The sequence below is a fragment of the Macrobrachium nipponense genome, chromosome 27 (genome assembly GCF_015104395.2).
Source record: "Macrobrachium nipponense isolate FS-2020 chromosome 27, ASM1510439v2, whole genome shotgun sequence".
Lineage (NCBI taxonomy): Eukaryota > Metazoa > Arthropoda > Malacostraca > Decapoda > Palaemonidae > Macrobrachium > Macrobrachium nipponense.
Genome location: NC_087216.1, coordinates 34,685,873 through 34,694,512, shown reverse-complemented (window position 1 = coordinate 34,694,512; position 8,640 = coordinate 34,685,873). Strand labels below are relative to the sequence as shown.

The 8,640-nt window shown below is 39.7% G+C and overlaps 1 pseudogene; it reads right to left on the bottom strand.

Annotated features, from left to right (window-relative positions):
• LOC135201014 (zwei Ig domain protein zig-8-like) overlaps window positions 1–8,640 on the bottom strand; it is a 1,050,703-nt pseudogene that overhangs the window by 242,902 nt on the left and 799,161 nt on the right.

The following is an 8,640-nucleotide window of genomic DNA, read 5'->3' as shown; positions in this document are numbered from 1 at the left end:
AAAACTAAAAAAAAGCAATGAATACCTGTCGATAATGACTCAGATTAACCTGGGGAGGGAGCTACCAGGTGCCACTGATAACGATCAGTGCCTGATGTCAGCGGTGAGGGGAAATAGACTCGAAACCCCATTTTCCCTTCTTTAGAAAATCACTGGCATCTCCTTTTTCTTTCCTTTCCTTTCTTTCTTGATCATCCAGAGGAACAATAATGACATTTATCAGACAAATAATCTTTGAGAGGAATCAACAGCTGAAAGAAAACTGCGGTTAATTAGGTTAAGAACCGCAATTTTTTCAAGACGAAATTAAGAAACAGAAATGAAAAATGACTTTTTCTCCCTTGCAAATGAAAATGGAAGCCTGTGAGTAATGAGAATAATCAACATTAAACAAGAAGGAATGAAATAACATGAATTATGAAGATTGAATGAATTTAGAAAATAGTCATTCTTAAAGCGAAACAATATATACGGTATATACATAAATCTTTTAAATAGAAAGAAATCTGTTGAGGACAATAGAGCAATAAAAAACTTCCCTCAACTTTTTCATTCCCTTTATTAAAAAGAAGAAAAAAATACGTCGCTGGAATGAAATGGTTTAAATTAGCTCAGATATTAATCGACATTAAACTCAGATGAAATTGGCAAACTTTGAACACTGGCGCAGCCATCCCAGTCTCGGGCAAGACAATCTCTTAAACGATTAGCGCTTGTAATTGGTAATAATAGCAGTTGGCAACTCTCCAGAAGTTGAAAGGGTTGACAATTGCGTATTTACGTTCCGAGGGACAGTAATCACCGCGAGACGAGAATGGCGAGACCTCCCGTCACGCATGAATGTATGAATGCAAGGGAATGTCAACAATTTATTCGCATGAACGAATTGAGATATCTCTCATCCCTCTCAGTCGCTCTCGAACCTCTCAACGTGTAATCATGGATAAATGTATGTATATATTTTTTTTAATATATATAATATAATATATATATTATATATTATATACATACACACACACATATATCCTATATGATATATATATATATATATATAATATAGTATATATATATATATCTATATATATATATATGTGTGTGTGTGTGTGTGATCTATGCATATATTATAATATACATACATATATATATATATATATATATATATATATATATATATATATATCGAGCTACAATGTCCTTTAATATCTAATTCACTCTACCTCGGAATTAATATATTTTCATATATGCTTAACCGAGGGGAATTTTTTCTCGATAATAGACTTGCCCGGACCAAGGCGCGAACTCATGGATCCTTTCAAATCCAGGAACGTCAGTGAAGCTTTACCTACTACACCACCGCGAGAGGCTAAAAGTTCATGTCGTCTCTCACCCTCATATACCTTTCGCGCGCAGGTAATTAGTTGGTTTGGAGACAACATCATCCCACCTCGACTCCGGTAGTGTTTGTAGTGCTTTTGACAGCACGTAGCCAATCTATAAGTCATATCACATTTCCGTGATTCATATACATATATCGAGCTACAATGTCCTTTAATATCTAATTCGCTCTACCTCGGAATTAATATTTTCATATATGCTTAACCGAGGGGGAATTTTTTCTCGATAATAGACTTGCCCGGACCAAGGCGCGAACTCATGGATCCTTTCAAATCCAGGAACGTCAGTGAAGCTTTACCTACTACACCACCGCGAGAGGCTAAAAGTTCATGTCGTCTCTCACCCTCATATACCTTTCGCGCGCAGGTAATTAGTTGGTTTGGAGACAACATCAACCCACCTCGACTCCGGTAGTGTTTGTAGTGCTTTTGACAGCACGTAGCCAATCTATAAGTCATATCACATTTCCGTGATTCATATACATATATCGAGCTACAATGTCCTTTAATATCTAATTCGCTCTAACCTCGGAATTAATATATTTTATTCATATATGCTTAACCGAGGGGGAATTTTTCTCGATAATAGACTTGGCCCGGATCAAGGCGCGAACTCATGGATCCTTTCAAATCCAGGAACGTCAGTGAAGCTTTACCTACTACACCACCGCGAGAGGCTAAAAGTTCATGTCGCCTCTCACCCTCATATACCTTTCGCGCGCAGGTAATTAGTTGGTTTGGAGACAACATCAATGCACTTCGACTCCGGTAGTGTTTGTAGTGCTTTTGACAGCACGTAGCCAATCTATAAGTCATATCACATTTCCGTGATCCATATACATATATCGAGCTACAATGTCCTTTAATATCTAATTCGCTCTACCTCGGAATTAATATATTTTCATATATGCTTAACCGAGGGGGAATTTTAGATTGGCTACGTGCTGTCAAAAGCACTACAAACACTACCGGAGTCGAGGTGGGTTGATGTTGTCTCCAAACCAACTAATTACCTGCACGCGAAAGGTATATGAGGGGTGGGAGAGACGACATGAACTTTTAGCCTCTTGCGGTGGTGTAGTAGGTAAGCTTCACTGACGTTCCTGGATTTGAAAGGATCCATGAGTTCGCGCCTTGGTCCGGGCAAGTCTATTATCGAGAAAAAATTCCCCCTCGGTTAAGCTATATGAAAATATATTAATTCCGAGGCTAGAGCGAATTAGATATTAAAGGACATTGTAGCTCGATATATGTATATGAATCACGGAAATGTGATATGACTTATAGATTGGCTACGTGCTGTCAAAAGCACTACAAACACTACCGGAGTCGAGGTGGGTTGATTGTTGTGTCCAAACCAACTAATTACCTGCGCGCGAAAGGTATATGTGGGTGAGAGACGACGTGAACTTTTAGCCTCTCGCGGTGGTGTAGTAGGTAAAGCTTCACTGACGTTCCTGGATTTGAAAGGATCCATGAGTTCGCGCCTTGGTCCGGGCAAGTCTATTATCGAGAAAAAGTTCCCCCTCGGTTAAGCATATATGAAATATATTAATTCCGAGGTAGAGCGAATTAGATATTAAAGGACATTGTAGCTCGATATATGTATATGAATCACGGAAATGTGATATGATTTATATATATATTATATATATATATATATATATATATATATATATATATATATATATATGTATGGATGTATATCTAGTTGACCCTTTTCTTTTACTATGGTAATTATACAGAAAAATATGATATAACATCGCTGAATGAGGAGCCTTTATTTATTTACACATGGACAGATAGACGAAGTAATCATATATAAGTTTGGGTGTTTAAAAAACAAACCACACTGACATTGGACATATCGGAACAATCATGAAGACACTTCTGGATACACTTACCAATAAGGCCTCTAGATCACCAACAAAGGCCAGATATCTAGAAAGGACTGATCAGTGATGGGGTTTCCCCTTGGGCGTTTTTTTCTAGGCATTTTTCACGGGAAGCTGACAAGTTACTTTTTTCCATTCCTAAACTTAAAGAAAAATAAAAAACGCATGTTGCAGAACGTTTTTTCGAGGAAAGCAACTTTCTATACTACACTTGTTCGAAGGGTACAGAGGGGAAGGTGCCGCTCAATGGGCGTCCTTCTGACACACCGCCCACGGTACAGCTTCGCTGGGCGTCCTTCTGACACTTACCGCCCACGGTACAGCTTCGCTGATCGTCCTTCTGACACACACGGCCCACGGTACAGCGTCGCTGGGCGTCCTTCTGACACACACGGCCCACGGTACAGCGTCGCTGGGCGTCCTTCTGACACACACCACCCACGGTACAGCGTCGCATTTCCCGCTTCTCCTCTTATTGTACCTCTATCAAAGAGTCAATAATAGATACTTCACCCGTGACATCAAGCAAAGAAATGAAAAAGTTATCGATGCCCGTTACACCTCGATCTCTAAGCCGGGACATGACATCCCACATGAATCAAGTATTTCACGAGTTCCAAACAAAGGGACGGTGAATGTTTCCGGGGATACCGTCGGTTGATATGTAATTCACTCCAGCATGTAAGAAACCATAAATCTTATTTATCACGAGAATAAGCAATGGCCAAGCCATCGGATGACAAAGAACCCCCCCGCCCCACCCGTTTAACACCCGCTTAAAGGCGATTGTAGTAGTATACTGCAGAAGAGGCCCACCAGCTATGCTGATATGGCTTCCTTGCGTATTTCGAAGCGGATTTCGTGCCACATCCAAAAGAGTGCCATCAGCAGCCTCTGCAAAGCGACTTATGGCATCATCTCATCAAGATCAAAGCTCACTTCCACTGTCCAGGTAACTGATAGTGTGGTAAAGGTAAAGGAGACGGCCGTACGAAGATAATGTTTGTTAATATAATGTTTTGGATGAGGAGAACAGAAAAGGTATGTATAATGAAATGTAGGTGAGATAATCTGAGAAACGTACCGAGATTATGAGAAAATGACCGTCTTTTGTTCCTTTCTTTTACTTTCATATCCGAGGATGCCATGTTTAGTAAAAGCCCCTCAGGCGATGAAAGTAAAAATATAAACGACAGTCATTTCTCATCATATCTCGGCACATGTCTCGCATTACTTGTACTATAATATATACTCCCCTTTTTCAGATCCGTCTGTCAAAGAATGACATTATTGAATGTTATTTTTTTGCGGCCGTGTTCTTTAAATTTACCTTTAGTCTACCTGATAACTAATACACGGCAAATCTTGGAGGCATTACACATATTACGCCTCACACCATCCATGAGGGTCACACTGCTCCTCCTACCCACCATCCCAAGGATACCCATACAACCAGTTTTAACCAAAAGAGAAGAAAATACTGATGCCACACAAGAAAGGCGTTGCTATAGCACTTATCGCGTTGATGAAACATTGCAGAGCGAAGTAACGACGGCATACAGCAACAGTTTACGAAGACATCACGGGAAGCGACAAGAGATATCTATTAAACCACAGAACCTTCCGACAACCTCACATATGTACCATCTTGTCATACCCCTTATGAAAAACTTTGCTAAGTTTCACTGGACACTTTCCTAGGCAAATATGGTTAAAAATATCAGGTTTCCGTTTTCAACGTTGCGAAGCTAATAAGAACGCTATAAAGGACAAATTGTTTCATTTGTAACAAAAGGCATGTGACCAAGGAGTGTTTTTAGAATTCCAAAAATGGTGAAAAGACGAGACAAAGTAACCATCTGAACCACTGTATGCATTTTTTAAATGTTGCAGTGTCAAACTCGTCTATGTTGCGCTATGCTCTTTCCACCCGTTTTCTCAAACTTTCGAAACTTTGAAACATGCCACTGAATAAACCAAAGGCTACGGCAGCAGAACCTCAGCTGTCAATGACGAACTTATAACGAAAGAAACAAGAGTTGAAATCATCGGGAAAAAAGTAAAATATACGCCGAAGTTTCCTCGGCGCAATCGAGTTTCCTTTACAGCGTATAATGCTGTATGAAACTTTCAGCTGTGGCCCGAGAAACTCTCAGCCGGCCGTGGTGGCCTGTGTTGTTACGGTGCCAGACGCATGATGATGGGTAACTTTAAAATTAAACATAATAAAAACAACTTAGACTAGATGGCTGCAATTTGGTATGTTTGGTGACTGGAGGATTGATGATCAACATGACAATGTGCAGCCCTCTAGCCTCAGTAGTTTTTAAGATCTGAGGGCGGACAGAAGACATCCATTGTCCAGCTTGCCAACGACTGCCAAACCCATCCTAAATGACCTAATTACCTTTTCTTGATACTACCAATTTTCCCAACCCTCCCTCGATAACCAACACCAGCGCATCTGAAATACCTTGGGAATTACTGCCGTTCTTTCCCATTCAGTCCTTTGCTAATTAATGACCGAAACTAACTAGAACTCATCCTATGAATCCAAGGTCTAGGAACATTTTCCTTATATTGACGCTCTTTTTCACTTACTAAAATCATTCCTCCTTTGACCTTAGGAAGTGACATCTAAAACAATATTCCTTTTATACTTCTCGTAATAATTTCTTTTCCTTTTAGCTCTTCCTCCACACAGGCCGAACTAACTCAATATCGCACTCCATACTTAAAATGGATTCCGAACTCATGGGAATACTAGTCTGTATCTTCAACTTTCCTTTCTGGCTTTCTTTTGCTAAACCAGAACTCTCACAGATGGGCACCTTAATTAATACTTGAAGGGCTTCATTAAAACAACAGCTACCGCTTCATTGCCTTTGTTGGTTGAAAAGGTTCACACAAGGCATTTTATACCCACTAAAGGAACCGCACTGCAATAAGGCAAGGCGCTACTGCTGGCCATATCCAGGTTAATCTAAACCGACTTACCAACCTCTTACTCTGTCTCTGTCCACCAGTTCACAACAAGACTCTTACCCCCTTCAACACCTTGCCATGGTGGCATAAGGCCGGCTCAATCTAAAACAACGACGAAACCCCTTAATATATTGCACATCGAACAGCATTTGTGGTTATATCGTGCGAAATGGAATGAAACGTCACCTTATTCAAAGAATAGTGAATATTATCCCATATATTTCATATTTTTATTGAATTTTTCCTAGGTCAAAGAAAAGGAGTGTCTGAACCTATGACCTACAAAAGTTATAATTGCGAAAACAATAACGGGTAAATTCTGACGATGATTTATTGTCAGTGCCCAAAAATTTCATAAGAAATACTGAAAAATGAAATATAAAACTAACTATGCTATTACAACCATACCATACTTTATTATGAATCTCCCCTTTGTATATATAGAAATATTGATAATAATAAATGTGTACAGAAATCCACCGTTATATAATTATATACCTTTGCTGGTCATCAGGATCGTTCGCGATTTTTAACAGTGCGCTTCATCAGCTTAATATGAATAGCACTAAATTGCTTTAAATGCGTAAGCAAGCAAACCGAGCGTGTCCTTTCACCCCAATACAGGCGTCCTCACACCGTAGAGTTTCCCAACCCTTTGGAAGCTTCGCTAAACCGGCTTACCGACTGACAAGCTAAAAGCATGAGCTGGGAAAAGGAAAAAAATCGCATTTGGCGAAAGTGCCCTTGCTTAAAATAGTACCGCTCAATCCTCTTCGGTAATGGTGGCTACAGTCTATATATAGGAGCAATAATATCGGGAATTAACAACGCGACTAAGCCAAAGACTGTTTTGAATTGTAACAGTTACCGCTATTATTGGTCTGATTATGATGACTACTGTTACTTTTGTTGAACAGAAATAATGACCAACAATCGTTACTCATTTTGCAAAACATAAATTACCAGTCATATAAAATTAATTGATAACAACGTAAGAAAACTACAACAATAATAAATTAAACCACAACAATACCACTGAAAACCGAGTAACAACAACTGTTGTTAAAGCAGCAAAACCACAACAGAAACAAAACCTCTGAAACCATTGGTGCAATCTCACCTGTAACACTCAGGTAGACGTTCCTGGCAATCTTGGGATCCGAGTTGACCTGGCACTTGTAGGTCCCGGAGTCCCGCGGTTGGCTGTACTGTACGTGCAAGGTCCAGTCGTCCGTTTCGGAGCTGTGCAACACCTGCAAAGGAAAAAAAGAAAACCACTTAACAATGAAAGACAGGTGAACCAGCAAAGACATCACACCTACAAAGAAGGATGCAAAAGAAGTTGATACGTGATTACAGGATGAAAAACCATTGCAACACCTAAAAACAGGGACATAAAAACTACTGTAGTAAGTGAACGAATAAGCGTAATATCTGCTGAGGAAAATAACGGAATCAAGAGTACCTATACTCTGTTTTTTTCCATCTGTCCACCCGCCTGTGGTGTTTTGAGTATGGTAACACTGCGTCCCGGGCTTTAGATAGTTACATTCAGCTTACATTCAACAATAATAACAATATCCTATTTCAAATATTAACGGTGTAATTCTCATAAAGAACATTATTAAAACACTTTTCAGTAGCAAAAGTACACCCAGATATCCTTATAGTTACCTAAAACTTAAACATAGCAAACCTATCTTACGCCCGGGACGCAGTGTTACCCTACGCAAACACCACAGGCGGGTGGACAGATGGAAAATAACAGAGTATAGTCAAGAGCATTCCTCCTCCAAAGTCAAACACAGTTTACGAATAACACCAATGAGTGTAATGAATTTATTATTATCAAATTCTAACCACACAAAATGCACTGTGTGCTCGTGTATTATAAAATACAATTTCTAAAAGCAGCAGACTCCACGTTCAGACTGATGTCCATCCCAGAGCAACCCTTCCTCATCACTGGTCCCATATAAGTATACAGAATGACGGCATTTTAATCTGAACTTAGGGACGTTACATAATCCCTAGAATAGGGACTTACCGTCTCCGCTTACTCTCTTATATCAGTCATTGTAAGTGGTGTTTGTTGCACCAGTTTAAAATCACATAAAACACCGTTTCCAAGGCAAGAAACAGCCATATTTTCAGCATTCTACCAGTTCTGAACCATCTGGAGGTATCACTCAGTGAAAATCTGCATCCCCATGCGTCAATAGCCGGTCTTACATTCCTGAGGCATCATGCCAACATTAACACAATTAGCACGGATGGATATAAACCGCGTTCCAGTTTTCTTGGCAGAAGCAATTAACAGTGCTAAACAGGCGACCTTGTTTGATGACCATTTCCCCATTTATTTA